The following is a 17,389-nucleotide window of genomic DNA, read 5'->3' on the forward strand; positions in this document are numbered from 1 at the left end:
GAGATCACGCTACTGCACTCCAGCCTGGGCAACAGAGCGAGACTCCTTCTCAAAAAAAAAAAAAAAAAAGAGAGAGAGAAAAGCAAAAAAAAAAATGCAGCATTTTCCATCAGGAAAATAATCCTAGAGAATTCACTCCCCCATTATCACATAAAGAAACAAGCTTCCTGGGAGCCCTGCGGCACCCTAAAGTCTGCAGACTTTCCCCCAAACATTCCTTATTTTGTGGTACTCATCCAGGGGAAGAATATTTCAAATATTTAACAACCAGTAAAGCATATACACTAACCAATCAGGAAGATGGCCAGCTAGATTGCAACAGCAGAGTCCTAGAGTCCCCTAATCATAATGGCATCTTCCTTTAGTTGCTGATCTTGCAGAGAGTGGCTGAAGCCGTCAAAGCACAGCAGTCACTCAGAATTGCTCACAGCAGTGGCTATTTACCAACGAACACAGTGTTTTGACAACCATTCTAGTCCTAAACCTTGTTTACCCGCTTACTGTCAACCTTCTCCCTCACCCACAGAATCTCCCTAGAGATTTTCCTCCACAATGTTGTAAGTGGCTTCTTGAAAACTGCCCTCAGTGTAGACTACACCTGCAAACCAAATAACAATGGGGGTAAAGGCATGACACCAATAGTCAACAAGAGCATTTCTCACTTGGTCAGTAGCACTGAGCATGATGCCAGATAAGGGATTACAGATAAATTTGACAAGGTTCCTGCCCTCAGGAGGTTCTGGTTAAGTGGATGGATGGGTCCTTTAGTTCGGTCTGGCTGCTAGATTTGAGGAAATGCCTGAGGCATCTGCAATAGGCTAGACACACTTAAAGGAAGATAGTGGAGATCTGTACCTCCACTCTGTTGAACAGAGGGCCATGAAGAGTAGATGGGATGTAGGGATACATTGCTGGTGGGAGTGTAGCTAGGAGAGTTATTAGGAGAACAATCTGGCAGGACTTAGTCAAACCAAGTATACGGTATCTGCTGGCTGATTTGTTCTTCACTGCCCCTGCTCTGCCCTGGCATCAGCAAGCTGCATCGGGGGCTGGATTCGACTAGTGGAAAGCACTGATAGGAGATGGGGATGGAGGAAGGGAACAGGCTGTTTTTCTCTCTCTTATCTCTCTCCTATTTATAGAAGCATCTATATTTCTTCCTTCTCTTGCAGCTCCCACCAGGTGCTATGATTCCGGCTTTTGTCAGATGACCCAAACTCTTGGTTCCAAGCAATTCCTGCAGTTTAGATGTGGTAGGGGCTTCCTATTATTGCCAATCTCTTGATTACCTATGTCCCCTGTTTGGCCGTCAGCTCTTTCGTCACCTCTGTAACTATTCCCTGCATTAAAATCTTAGTTTTACACACGTAGACACATTGTTTTCCTGGTTTTACTCTAACTGATACGAATGTTACTTATGACTCAGTATTTCCACTGCTAAGTATAGGAATCCAGAGGAATTCTCACACACGAGGTAAGATGTATGAGGATATTGCCACAGTATCGTTACTAGTGTTGGTGAGTTGGGGGCAATGTGCATGTCCATTTCTGTGAAATGAGTGGATAAAATGGATGAATAATTGGCATCACTAGAAGCAATAGTCTAGACAGATACTCAGCAACATGGTTAGACTTTTTAAAATATATTGCTGAATGAAGAAAAGCAGAATGAAAATTTTACTACAACGTAGTTTATATAAAAATGTATGTATAAAAAACAAAAATGTACCTATTATAAGAATTCTAACAGAGAGAAGACATATGTCAACACTTAAGAATGACTGCCTGCAGGCCAGTCGTGGTGGCTCATGCCTGTAATCCCAACACTTTGGGAGGCCGAGGCGGCTGGATCACGAGGCCAGGAGTTCAAAACCAGCCTGGTCAAGATGGTGAAACCCCTTCTCTACTAAAAATACAAAAATTAGCCAGGCACAGTGGCAGGTGCCTGTAATCCCAGCTACTCAGGAGGCTGAGGCAGGAGAATCACTTGAACTCGGTGGGGGTGGAGGTTGCAGTGAGCTGAGATTGTGCCATAGCACTGCAGCCTGGGCAACAGAGTGAGACTCCATCTCAAAAAACAAGAATGTATAATGAATGCCTGCAAACAAACATATGAAAAAATGCTCATCATCACTGGTCATTAGAGAAATGCAAATCAAAACCACAATGAGGTATCATCTCATGCCAGTTAGAATGGCGATCATTAAAAAGTCAGGAAACAACAGATGCTGGAGAGGATGTAGAGAAATAGGTACGCTTTCACACTGTTGGCAGGTTGTAAATTAATTCAACCATTGTGGAAGACAGTGTGGTGATTCCTCAAGGATCTAGAACGAGAAATACCATTTGACCTAATGATCCCATTACTGGGTATATACCCAAAGGATTATAAATCATTCTACTACAAAGACACATGCACACGTATGTTTATTGCAGCACTATTCACAACAGCAAAGACTTGGAACCACCCAAATGTCCATCAGTGATATACTGGATAAAGAAAATGTGGCACATATACACCATGGAATACTATGCAGCCATAAAAAAGGATGAGTTCATGTCCTCTGCAGGGACATGGAAGAAGTTGGAAACTATCATTCTCAGCAAACTATCACAAGAACAGAAAACCAAACACCACATGTTCTCACTCATAAGTGGGAGTTGAACAATGAGAACACATGGACACAGGGAAGAGAAGAACACATACTGTGGCCTGTCAGGGGTCATGGGGCTAGGACAGGGATAACATTAGGAGAAATACCTAATGTAGGTGACGGGTTGATGGGTACAGCAAACCACCATGGCACGTGTATAGCGATGTAACAAACCTGCATGTTCTGCATATGTACCCCAGAACTTAAACAAATGTAAAACTTAAAAAGACATAAAACTTTAAAAAAACATAAAACTTAAAAAAAACATAAAAAGAATGACTGCCTATGGAGAGGGCAGAGGAACAGAAGTGGAGAACAGGGTTGCAAAGGAGTGAATGAATAAGAGAGGGTCTTGCATACAATTGGTAGTGGAGTGCCATGAATTTAAGATTAACCAATGCTCTGCACCTGAAGTAGAAAAAAAAGTTGCCAGAAAAATAGTTACTTGGTGGCAATGAGATACAATTCAAAGAATGCTTTGTGGGTTATGAAATACTAAAATAATACCTGCCCCAAATCCAAGTTAGTTTGCAGTAATAGGAACAAAATCATGGGACAGATGGTGAAACAAGACCCAGAGCTTATATCAGGTACTAGATAAAGCAGGAGGTGTTGTCAAAATTCCATGGCAATTTTATGTGAATCTTGCTGATTTCTTGCCAGCTGCATCAGACATGAGCAGAGATTATGATTTGGAGTCTCATGGCTTAATATATGTTTTAGTCAGTCCAGTCCACTATAACAAAATACCATAGACTGAGTGGTATATAAGCAACAGAAACAGTTCTGAAGACTGGAAGTCTGAGATCAGGATGCCAGCATGGTCAGGTTCTGGTGAGGACCCTCTTCCCAGATGCAGACTGACTACTTCTCGCTGTTTTGTTACATGGCAGAAAATAGGGCAAGAGAACCGTCTGGGGTACATTAATAATGCTGGGCAACTCGCCCACAGTCTACATCTCAGCAGTTCTCCTTCAGTAAAATAGACCTAACAACAGTCTATGTTATAAGATTGTTATGGAATGCAATATAAGAATAATGTAAAGCTACACTTTCCAATAGAAATGTAATGCAACCCACAATTGTGAGCCACATAAGCATCCATTTTCTAGTAGTCATTTTTAAAAGTAAAGAGAAACAGATAAATTAATTATTATAATATATCTTGTTTAGCTCCACACAACAAAAATATGATTTTAACATGTAATCAACATAAAATATTACTGAGATATTTTACATTATTTTTCATACTAAATCTTTAGAGTTTGGTGTGTATTTTACTTTCAGCACATCTTAATTCTGACAAGCCACATTTCAAGTATTCATTTGCCACACGAGGCTGGTAGCAACCATATTAGACAATAGAAATAATAAGTATTTAGCCAAGTGCCCAGCACAAAGAGGCACTCAAGGAATATTGGCTCAAACACATTCCTTGGGTGTATTAGGTCGTTTTTACATTGCTCAAAAGAAATACTGAGGCTGAGTAATTTATAAAGTGGTTTGTTTGGCTCACAGTTCTGCAGATCATAGAGGAAGCATGGTAATGGCAACTGCTTCTGGTAAGGTCCTCAGGAAGCTTACAGTCATGGCAGAAGATGAAAGGGGCACAGGCATCTCACATGGTGAGAGTGGGAGTAAAAGAAAGAGGGAGGAGGTGCCATACATTTTTAAACAACCAGAACTTGTGAGAACTCACTCACTATTGCAAGGACAGCACCAAGCTATTTATGAGAGATCCACCCCCCTGACAAAATACCTCCCACAAGGTCCCACCTCCAACGCTGGGGATTACATTTTAACATGAGATTTGGAGAGGACAACTATCCAAACCATATCACTAAATTTATCCATAAGTTTTCTGTATTCCTTACTCTATTATAAGCATAGAAAAGATTTGTTGGCAACACAAGTTTGAAATCACATATAAGTCACATACTTCCTCCATTTCAGCTATTCTTGTCCTGTTTGCTCCAAGAAATAAGATGTTCCCCCTTTTTCCTTCTCATATGAGAAGATACTTGTTAGCCCTCAACCTGCTCAGATGAGGGACTTTCTTGCCGAGAACCAATGTGAAGAGTGTAGCTTCTATAAAGGATTTCACTGGATTTTTGTACTAATGAACAAAATTTTATTTGGATGAGTAGATATTTAATGTGCTTTTATTACCACTGGAGTTAAAAGTATATTATAAATTCTTATGTCTTTAAAACTAGAGAGAGGATTCTGGGAAGACGGCAGAGTAGAAAGCACCAGGAATCTGACTTCCCACCTAAACAATTGTTCTAGCAGAATCTGTCTGACATAACTATTTTAAAACTTTGGGGTCTATTGAAAGCTTGCAACTTCTAGGGGAAGAGTTGGACAGTAAGCTGCAGTTAATTTCAGTGAATTTCAGCACAGTAATAGCCAAGAGTAGCCAAATCCTACTCCTCAGCCCTGTATCAGGCAGCCGTGTATGTGTTCCTGGAGCAGTATGCACACAACTTGCTGGAATCAAGGTTGGAAAAAAAAAAACCCAAACTGTCCTCCAAATAGTAGGGCTCTGATTGCTGATTGTTGCTTTACGAAGGTGCAGAAAAAGAAATGACAGCCATTGTTTTGTTGTTGCACTTTCCCCCACATTGTGGCAAACCGTACCTCCTCTGGCTGAAGCAACTTCCAGGGGATTAAAACGATTAGAGCCTTTTTCTGCCCTTCATTTTTCTCTTTTTCTCCATTTTTGGAAGCCAGACATTGAAGGCTATGACATTCAAAAACAACTGTATAAACAGAAGATATTAGAAAGTCACTGTGCATGCCCAGGGACAGGCTTAGAAAAGACCCAAGAAGACTGTAAGCTTATACTTCAGGCTATTTCCTCAGCACAGAGACAGCCTACAACAATAAAAAACAAAAAGCTAGTAAACCCTGTGGGAGGAAAATAATCTGATTTTCAGAATTACCAGATTATTAGATTCAAAAGTCAAGTTTTCAACAACAACAACAAAAAAACAAGAGATACAAAGAAACAGGCAAATATGGCCCATTCAAAGGAAAAAATAAACCAACAGAAATTGTCCCTGAAAAGGACCTGATGGAGGATCTATTAGACAAAGACTTTAAAACAGCTGTCTTAAAGTTACCCAAAGAACTAAAAGAAGATGTGGAAAATACCAAGAAAATGATGTATGAACAAAATGGAAATATCAATAAAGAGACAGAAAACCTAAAAAGAAACCAAAAAGAAATTGGTTTCCAGAAATTTTCTGGAACTGAAAAGTACAATAGCTAAAATTTAAAAAAACACTTGCTAGAGAGATTCAATGGCAGATTTGAGCAAGCCCAAGAATCAACAAACCTGAAGAAAGGACAAGGAAAATTATTGAATCTGAGGAATATAAAGAAAAAAAACTGAAGAAAACAGAGCCTAAAGGACCTGTAGGACATCGTCAAACAGCCCCACACATGCTTTGTGGGGAGTCCTTGAGGAGAAGTGAGAGGGAGAAAGGGGCAAAGAGATTATTCAAAGAAATTATGACCAAAACCTTTCCAAATTTAATGAAAGACATGAATATAAATATCCAAGAAGCTCAATGACCTCCAACTAGGATAAATTTAAAGACACACCAAAAGTATTACCATCAAACTATTAAAAGCCAAAGACAGAAAATTTTGAAAGCCACAAGAGAGAAGTGATCATCACATATAAGGAATCCTCAATAAGATTATCTGCAGATTTCTCATCAGAAACTTCAGAGGCCAGAAGGCAGTGGGCTGATATAAAGTGCTAAAAGAAAGAAACTATCAACTAAGACTCCTATATCCAGCAAATCTGCACTTCAAAAGCTGAAGGATTCACACTTCTTTGTTTCAAAACTTACCACAAAGTTACAGCGATCAAAACAGTGTGGTACTGGTGCAAAGACAGACATATAGACCAATGGAATAGAACACAGAGTCCAGAAATAAACCCTCATAGTATCTTTAACAAGGGTGCTAAGATTATCCAATGGGGAAAAGATGATCTTTTTGACAAATGGTGCTGGGAAAACTGCCACATACAAAAGAATAAAGCTGGACCCTTACCTGATACCAATTACAAAAATTAATGCAGACTAGATCCATAACCTAAATGTAAGAACTAAAACTATAAAACTCACAGAAGAAAGCATAGGGCAGAAGCTTCACAACATTAGAATGGGCAATAATTTCTTGGATATAACACCACAAGCACAGGCGACAACAACAAAAAAAACCCACAAATTGGATTGTATTACAATTTCAAAATTTTGTGCATCAAAAGATAGTTTTAACAGAGTAAAAAAGGCAACCCACAGAATGGGAGAAAATATTTGAAAATCATGTATCTAATAAGGGATTAATATCCAGAATATAGAGAAAACTCCTAAAACTCAACAATAACAAAAAACACGATTCAAAAAAGAGCAAAGGACTTGAATAGACATTTCTCCAAGAAGATATACAAACAGCCAGTAAGCACATGAAATGATGCTCAACATCATGAATAATTAGGGAAATACAGATCAAAACAACGAGATACCACCTCATCCTTATTAAGATGGCTACTATTTAAAAATAATAATAATAAGTGTTGGCAAGGATGTGGAGAAATTGGAACCCTTGTGCACTGTTGGTGGGAATGTAAAAGGGCACCACCGGTGTAAAATGGTGGTTTCTTAAAAACTGAAAGTAGAATTACCATATGATCCAGCATTTCCAAAAGAAGTGATAGCAGTATCAAAGTGGTATCTCTACACCTGTGTTTATAGCAGCATTATTCACAGTAGTAAAATGTGGAAGCAGTCCAAGTGACTATTGGTGGATGACTGAATAAGCAAAATGTGGTATACGCATACAGTGGCATTATTATTCAGCCTTAAATAGGAAGGAAATTTTGATATATGGTATAACATGGATGAATCTTGAGGACATTATGTTAAGTGAAATAAGACAGTGACAAAAAGGCAAATACTGCATTATTCCACTTATATGTGATACTTAGAGTAGTCAAATGGTGGTTGCCAGGGGCTGGGCGGAGGGAAGAATGGCGGTTATTGCTTAATGAATACAGTTTTGCAAGATGGAAAGACTTCTGGAGATGGATAGTGGTGATGGTAGCACAGCAATATGATTGTGCTTAATGCCACTGAACTGTACACTTAAAAATGATTAAGATAGTAAATTTTATGTTATGTATGTTTTACCACAATTAAAAATTGGAAAAAATAATAAACAAAGTTTTTTTTAATGTTGTCTCTGTACCTAACATGACTAAGCACCCTCCTATTCTCCTTCCCATCACATCTCTCCTAGATTATCTTGGGCATCTGAACCTAAGCAGGTGCAACATATTCATTTGATTGCCCCCTTTAAGTCTGCTCCTTGGACTCAGAGTTGCCTTTACCTGCCTACTTCTTGGTTATCACTAGGCTGAGCTAGGAGTTCTGCCAACTGCTAGTCGCTGTGCTAAAGATAAATGTAGTATGAGGAAACAAACTCACCAGTGCCCTGGCAGGATCCTTCAGCCAGCCCACAGAGCAGTTGTTGCCCATTTGTCTTGGACACTGCACATTCATATTTTCAGAAAGGGACAAACAGGTTCCCTGAGCTCAAAAATCAGCTGGGAAGTGGAGGTAGAGAAAACCCTGTTCCTAGTTCCTGAAGATTGTGAACCAGACCTGGAAACGCTAGGCTAACCCAAAGTAACCTGGGAACATTCAGCCTGACCTGGGTCAACCCTGATGCAAAGGAATATTTAGAGTCTTGGCAGGAAGAGACCTAATAATTCCATAGCCTTCCTTATGGATCATGGCTCCCCATTAGATACAGAATAAATTCAGACTCTTTAAGCCGGTATTCAAAGCCTCCCAGGTCTGGCCTGCTCACCTATCTTCCCTTATTTCCCAATTCTTCTCCCCTCTATATCATTATAGGGCTACACTGCAAACTCAACTATGGGTCTGATACAGTTTGGATAAATGTCCCCACCCAAATCTCATGTTGAAATGTAATCCCCAGTGCTGGAGATGGGGCCTGATGGGAGGTGATTGGATCATGGGGGTAGATTTCTCAGGAATGGTTTAGCACCAGCCCCTTGGTGCAGTTCTTGTTATAGTGAGTGAGTTCTTGTGAGATCTGGTTGTTTAATAGTGTGTAGCACCTCTCCCCTTCCTCTCTCTTGCTCCTGCTCTGGCCATATGATGTGCCTGCTCCTACTTCACCTTCTGCCATGATTGTGAGTTTCCTGAGGCCTCCCCAGAAGCTGAGCAGATGCCAGCATCATGTTTCCTGTGCAGCCTGTGGAACCACGAGCCATTAAACCTCTCTTCTTTAGAAATTACCCAGTCTCAGTTATTTCTTTATAGCATTGTGAGAATGAATGGACTAACACAGGGTCCAAACTCCTGGGTTTTTCCTCAGAATAACTGTACTTTAGTCTCTGAGATACTAATGATAAACGGAGGAGGATTGGGACAGACAGACATCCAAAGGACTAAAATTAACTCTGAGTCCTATATACCTTCACTGTTTTTCATATTATCTCAAGCCAACTTTTACCTTGTAAACCAAAAATAAAACTCTAAGGCCCTGCAACCATCTGAATGGACTTTCTCAGCCAGGGAGGGCACTTTTAAAAGTAAACCTGAGAGACTGGTTCAGGCCACGATGGGAAGTGGGGTTGGACATGCCAGATTATACCATTCCAGCATTAACATCAACACAGACTTTAAATCTGATAAGAAACATTTTACAGCCGGGCGTAGTGGCTCACACCTGTAATCCCAGCACTTTGGGAGGCCGAGGTGGGCGGATCACGAGGTCAGGAGATCGAGACCATCCTGGCTAACACAGTGAAACCCTGTCTCTACTAAAAACACAAAAAATTAGCCGTGTGTGGTGGCAGGCACCTATAGTCCCAGCTACTGGGGAGGCTGAGGCAGGAGAATGGTGAACCTGGGAGGCGGAGCTTGCAGTGAGCCGAGATCATGCCACTGCACTCCAGCCTGGGTGACAGAGTGAAACTCCATCTCAAAAGAAAAAAAAAAAGAAACATATTTTACAACCTATTCTCTCTGAAGCCTACTACCTGAAGGCTTCCTCTGCAAATAAGAACTTTAGTCTCCACAATCCTTTGTCTTAATCCAGACATTTCCTTTCTACTGATCCCAGGTCTTTAGATAAACAACCAGTTGTCAACCAGAAATTTTTTAAACCCACCTTTAAGAGGCCCCGACCCCCACCCCCCCCCCCAACACCCTACCCCACCACTTTCCGTTGTTTCACCTTCCTGGACCAAACCAATGCATTTCTTAAATGTATTTGATTGAAGTCTCATGTCTCTCTAAAATGTAAATGTCTCCCAAAAATGTTCTAAGCTGCACCCCAACCACCTTGGGCGCCTGTTCTCAGGATCTCCTGAGGGCTGGGTTATAGGCCAGAGCCACTCATATTTGACTCAGAATATATCTCTTCAAATATTTTACAGAGTTTGATTCTTTTCATCAACAACCTAGATGTGGGTTCTACCAGGCTGCTGCAGTTTTTATCCTGTGTTTTTCACAGATCACCTTTGATCATCTCATTATTTGAAATAAATACAATATGAAAAAGTTTCAGACTTGGTCAAAGTCCAAAGACATCTTGATGGCTACAAAAGCAAAGGAACTTAGATAATTGAGTGTATACTGGAATGAATCATTTAACATCTGTTTGTTTTCATTATTTTCCTTTAACATTCTTGTGAGAACTATAAAGTGACTTAAACCTGAATAACCAGTTTGACAGGTTTCTGTTGGGTGGGGACAACCAAAAAAAAAAAAAACAAAAAATGTTCTTTAATCTCTCCAAGCCACTTCTGATATGTAAAAAATTCAAACCAGTTGTTATACTTTGCTCTGGTGCCAGAGGTTATAAAAGACAGGTAAGAGTATGACATTGGCACCAGTCTGCCAGGAACGAATCCTAGCTCTACTGTTTACTAGCTGTGCAACCTGGGGAAAGTTATCTAACTTCTCTGTGCCTTGGGGTCCCATCTGCTAAAATGAGGATACTAATAGCACTTACCTCATCAGATTGTGTGAGGATTAAATTGATTATCACATACAGAGTGCTTAGAACATGCCTAGCATGTGGTTAAGTTCCCAGTAAATATTAGTGTTATAATGCAGAGGATTTCTGAAATGGGGAATCAATCTAGAACTAGTCAATGAATTTCAGTGATTTGTGGGTCTCCTTTGTGAAACAGCAGCATATGGTCTTAAGGTGGTAATATGAACATGAAAAACACCTTCTTTTCTCTTAACAGGTTGATCTCTCTTGAGCCCTTAACTGGGAATCTATCTGTGCTTAGTTCCTAGCTTCATGATCTTGGAGAAGCTAATTATTATCTGAGATTTTTCCAGGTTTTTTCAAATGTAAAATGGGGATAATAATTCCTAGCTCCCACAGTTGTAAAGGAGGTAAAATATGGAGAGTGCCTACTGCTGTCCCTGGCATAGGAGGCTTCTCCTCCAAACTCCTTCTAATCCCCACCTTAGTTTTAGTGAGGACAGGTAGCTTAGAATTATATTTTTAAATATATTTTCCAAAATGAAACTTATCTTATTTTTATTTTTATTTATTTTTTTGAGACAGAGTCTCCCTCTGTCGCCCAGGCTGGAGTGCAGTGGTGCGATCTCAGCTCACTGCAAGCTCCGCCTCCTGGGTTCACGCCATTCTCCCGCCTCAGTCTCCGGAGTGGGTGGGACTACAGGCGCTCGCCACCAGGCCCAGCTAATTTTTTTGTATTTTTTAGTAGAGACGGCATTTCATCGTGTTAGCCAGGATGGTCTCGATCTCCTGACCTCGTGATCCGCCCACCTCGGCCTCCCAGAGTGCTGGGATTACAGGCGTGAGCCATCGCGCCCGGCCAATTTATTTTTATTTTTATTTTTCAGGAGGGGCTGCTGGTCCCCACCCTGTCCCTAGTATCTTACTTTAATTTCACTATTTAAATAAGGCAAAGAAAAATTTTGTTTGAGAGACAGGGTCTAGCTCTATTTCCCAGGCTAGAATGCAGTGGTACAATCCTAGCTGGCTGCATCACTGCAGCCTCAAACTCCTGGGCTCAACTTACCTTCCCACCTCAGTGTCTTCAGTACCTAGAGCTACAGGCACACACAGCCATGCCCGGCTAGCATTTTTTTCCCTTCCATAGAGATAAAGGTGTTACCATATTGCCCAGTCAGGTCTTGAATTCCTGGTTTAAGTGATCCTCTCACCTTGGCCTGCCAAAGTGCTGGTGAGACAGCCAGGTGGGAAACGGGTCCTCGGAAAATCTCCAACCGACATGCGCTCTGGGGTGGAGCCTCGCGAAGTTCACGCTGTTTGCAGCCAGGAGGCTTCAAACTTCCTTCACTTCCTGTGTGGAACCTGGGATTAGAATGGTCAAGCAGGAAGCGTTCTAGCAGGGACTCTGGCCTAGAAAGAGTTCCTGTTAACTCCTTTTCACTCAATAAAACTCTGTCTTACTCACCATTCAAATTGTCTGCAAGCCTGAATTTTTGTGGCTGTGGGACAACGCCATCTTTAGCTTCACTGAGGAAAAGTCCTGAAACATTTTTGACCCTCAACATGGGGCTCAAGAAGCGGTGAGTGAAATGAGGACTCAAAACCTGTCACTGTTGCTCCTAAACCTTTTCATCCTCAGACTTCTGAGAGTGGGAGAAATCACGCCCGCACCCCCCATCGCTTCCCAGCCTTTTCATGGCCTTTTCTTTCCTTTTTCGGGATGAACCAGAGCAGCGACTCCCCTCCACTCTCCCCTCCCTCCCGGGCTGGGACACAGGGCCCAAGGTGCGGCGGGCAGCTGGCTGGTGTTTTTTTGCCACACGCCCATGGAGTCTCCTCCTCCCTGGGCCAGAAAGGCCAGCTCTGACCGGCAGCGATTAAACTTGTCTCCCTGGTGAAGGAACCACTTACATAAGAAAAAGAGGTTCTTCCCGAGACATTTTTTAAACTTTTTATCTTTCCTGTTCTCCACCCCATCAGTAGTAACTTTTAAAGTTTTTTTCCTTTTAGAAGACGCTTTACTAAACCAGCCGCCCCCTCAACCGTCACTGTTTGTATTATCTGCAAAGTTTTAGTTCTGAAATGAAGCCTTCCTCTTGTTTTACATCTTAGGGGCATTGCCTGTAACTCCTTGATAGGGCTTTGTTGAGCAATCCTGCCTAGGGAATGAGCCCGCTCTGGTTTGATAGCTGGATGTTTTCCTAGCCCTGCCTCTTAAAGAACCCCACCCGGGACTGGGTTTTCTGTGCAGTTATGTGTGTGCGTGTGTGTGTGTGTGTGTGTGTGTGTGTGTGATGTCTGTAAAAAGAACTCTAATTAATTTGGCCTGAAGAAAGACAAGTGCTCACATCTAATTTTTTTAAGGGAAGATAAAAGCTGTGATGCCTTTCAGTACACCTGACTTTAATCTTTGAGAAATAAAAGCAACCTTAAAGATTATTGGTAAAAAGCAGATGTCGTTAAAATGTAAATAAGTGGGCTGCATAATGCAGGTCAGATGCAAGGTTTGCTAAATGTTTTATGGTTACAAACTGCTTTTTGGGTTGTGAAAAATATGACTTGCTGGCTTCACAGCTGGTAAGGCCTGGGGTCATATGGAACTAACCACACCCTTAATTAAGAAGGCAAAACTTGGCTGCAGTTAGCACACAATTAGAACAACTTACCAGGTTTTAAATTAACATTAAAAATTCTAGGAGTTACCATTACAACATGTAATTGAGACTACTGGAAATAGATTTACATGCAAGGTGTGTAAGAACAATGTGGTTTTTAAGTAAAAGGTTATAAGGAGGCATGGAAATGTAAATTTTTGCCTAGGGTTAAAGGATTGTTTTGAGTTAGATAGGAAAAGCTGAAGGTTCAAGCAAGTGGTGCAACAATTATGGAAATTAATCTTGCAGAAGAAGTTCTTTCTGTGACCACATTAACTAAATTCAAAAGGGTTATAAAAGGTTTTTGCTTCTTTAAAATTTCTGAGTCATCATTTTGGCAAAATTGTTTATAGTAATCTGGAACGCTATTTCATAATATCAAGTGCTTTAAACATATTTAACAGCCTTCCAAAAGTCAAACTTAAGTTTCAAAATTGTCTTTCCTGACACCTGGCTTTTAGATAGTCCAGAGGGCCCCTGAGACATCCAGAAAAGAGAGGTAAACGAGATGATTTGACATGTTTAGGTAAGTGCAATTGTCAAAATGATGTTCAATCTTCTTTAGGTTATATTTTTGTGAATGATATTAATACATGTTCCAAAACTATGTGGGATTTTCCAAAATTCTAATGTCTAAGTTATGCTACCAATATAATTAAGGTTGTTAGGTTAACTTATTGTAAACCACAGAGAAAACCAAACTCCTTTGTCAGTTGTGTTTCTAAATGTAACTACCCTGGACATTTTGCTATTCACAGACAATTGTTGTCTTGTTTTAATCCTTTTCAAGAGATGATTTATAAGCCATAGAACTTTAACAGGTGCTCTCAAATACAGGCTTGTGATAACTTTGGAGATTGTGACATTGGAATAAAGGAAAATGTACAGAACTCATGAAGAGCTGAAATGTTCATGAATATCAACCAAAGCAAGAATTAACTGAATGAACGGAACTCAGAAAACTAAAGCAAATCTTTTTGACTTTTGCTTGGAATACTGCTCATCCTTGTTTTGTTTCTCAGAGTCAAGGAAACTTATTTTGAACTATTTATGGCCTTTAATAATTAAGCAAAGTACACTTCTGTAACCAAAATTTGGAGCATGTTTGTTTCTCTCTGTTTCCTCTAAAATTTGAAAACTATCTGTGAGTATTCGTGACTTATGGCAATATGGTTGTTTACATCAGTGCAATAAGAATCCATTTCTCTCTTGCAACAGGACACAATTGGAAAAACTGGTTACTTTGCCAAGTCTTTGACTGGAAGGGTATGCTTTACTTTAAGGAGTCAAACTTGATTTGCAGCGCCGATAAAAGCCCAGTGGGGAAACTGGCCTCATACCCTTGTTTACGCAGTGCCTGCACAGGGTTCCTATGGTCAGTAAAGAATGCCACTTTTAACAGGTCCAGGAACTCCAAGTTTATCTTGGAACCGTAAGAGGAGAGGATCACCAAACTCACAGGTATTTGAGGATAAACCCATGGCTGGGCTCAGCTTTAAAAGGTCTTATCTGATTCCTTGTGGAACAAACTTCCATCAAAGCCAATCCAAAAGCCTATGCAGAAATAATAATTCTTGCTGTATTTTATGCAAATAATCAGGCCAAGTATACAACTGTAAAGTCTATTTTGCAAACAACTCAGTCCTATCATGATTTGTTTGTTTGTTTTTAACAAAAATGAGGACTGGCGAATGAGAAATCATGTTTCAAAACCTAGCATATATTTGTCATTACATTATGAACTCACTAATTGTTTTTAAGTTTTTACCTACATTTTAAGACTAATCCTGCTCATTCCTGTCTACCAACCAGCAGTCTCCAACTGCAGCTCAGAAAGAATAAGAGGGATGGGTAATGTGAAAATCTGGATCAATATTCTAGTTCTGAGGAATTATCCTGCAAACCCTGCCAGGTGATGGGAATAAATAGGATGCCCATCACTTGGACGTTTCCTTTTGGGAAAATAAGACCAAGGGAGCTAACCAAAGCCAAGCATCATCCACCCAAATCTAAGTAAGTGTAACTTTAGCTATCAGTTATCTGGGTGTGTCACAAGACATCCTTTCTTCTCCCTTATTGGAGGAGGACTCAGTTCTACAGTTTCACCTTAGCATTCAGCTTATGATAAGGAGTCCATGCAACTCCCCTGAGACACATTTTTGTCCCAAACTCAATTCCAAGCTTTGGGTCAAAGCCCTGGGAAAGAAAACTGGATCTAAGGGATCCAGAGGCAGACAACAACAGCAGTTAAAAGGCATGGCGCAGGTGAGCATGGCTGATTTCTGCCAATTAAGCCAAGCCCAAGCTTCCTGTTTCATGGATAAAGGCTACGTTAGTATCCATGGCATAAATGAGGTCTAGGGAATTCAAGGCTACTGACAGTAAGGGAGATAGGGTATATGTGGGTAAGAGTGGATGATTTTCATCCCCTAGACCCCCTGCTTCATGAGTGTAAGTTGTTTTAACACCCATGGTGCTGACTGCCAAGGTTGTCAGGACTCGGGGACAGAAGAAGGAAAGAGGATGACCCCAGGTATCTACTAGGAAGAGAAGGGAAGCTTCCAACTGAACTTTGTAATAATTTTACTGGGCATAAACTCTCTTGAGCAGAATCCAGGCATTGAACAGGAACTGCTGCAGAAAGGAGCACAGGAGCCATGGCCCATCGTATGGACAGACAGGGAGGGGCAGGTGAGGCCTGAAAGTCATGCTTGCTTTCTCAGCAGGGAAGCTTATAGCCTGGGGCAAGGTCTGAGTTCTCCCACAGGCTTCCTGGAGATTAATTTGCCACTGTTAGGAGGGCACAGAGGGAGCAAGACCAGCCTCACCAACTGTGTGCGAGTTGGGTTAGGCCTATTGTTACTGGCTTTCCCCCACTTTCTTAGTGACAGAGGTGGCCATAATCCCCTCTGGAACATAACCCCATTGGCCCAAAAACCACCCTGCATCCCCTACAGTGGCCACAGCAAGCCTTGCCCAAGGAGAGTCTGAGCTCAGACTTGTCTAACCCTGCACCCACCTCCTGGTTTTTCTCTACCCATCCCAACAGCCAATCACAAAAGACATAAACTTTTGGGAGCTTCATGGCCCTGACCATTACCTGAGAACCCCAAATACGTATCCTGGCCAACTTAGGGCAAGCTAATATCCCCATTCTACTATACTAGCTGGTGCTCTCTTGAAAGCACCACCTCCTGGCTGGAGGCCATCCAACTCGGGACATTATAGCAATTAATGACAGAATAACCCTGCTCCAAGGGAGGAGAAAACAACACCTAATTCCACTGCCTGCAACATCCTGGCTAACCAGAGGGCCTGGGTCTGTCCACATAAAAACTTCACTGCTAGCATAACTAGCATTCAAGAAAGCCAGCACACTAAACATATCTACAACCAAGGACTCTCACAGAGTCTACTTCACTCCCCTGACACCTCCATCAGAGCAGGTGCTGGTATGCACAGCTGGGAAACCTGAAGACAGATCACATCATAGGAATCAGGTATTTCTCAGCACCAGCCTGGAGCCTGGAGCCCCACTGGGTGACTAGACCCAGAAGAGCAATAATAATCATTCAGTTCAGCTCCCAGAAAGCCACATCCCTAGGGGAAGGGAGAGCATACCACATCAAGGGATCATCTTGTAGGACAGAAGAATCTGAACAGCGGCCTTGCGTTCCAGCTTTTTCCACTGAAACAGTCTACCCAAATGAGAAGGAATCAGAAAAGTAATTCTGGTAATATGACAAAACAAGGTTCTATAACACCCCACAAAAGACCACACTAGCTCCCTAGCAATGGATCCAAACCAAGAAAATCATCTCTGAACTGCCAGATGAAAAAGTCAGAAGGTTGATTATTAAGGCTACTCAAGGAGATACCAGAGAAAAGTGAAAACTAACGTAAAGAAATTTAAAAAACAATACAGGATATGGATGAACAATTTTGCAGAGAAACAGACGTCATAAAGAAAAAGCAATCACAACTTCTGGAAATCAAAGACACACTTAGAAAAATATAAAGTGCACTGGA

The sequence above is a fragment of the Theropithecus gelada genome, chromosome 5 (assembly GCF_003255815.1).
Source record: "Theropithecus gelada isolate Dixy chromosome 5, Tgel_1.0, whole genome shotgun sequence".
Lineage (NCBI taxonomy): Eukaryota > Metazoa > Chordata > Mammalia > Primates > Cercopithecidae > Theropithecus > Theropithecus gelada.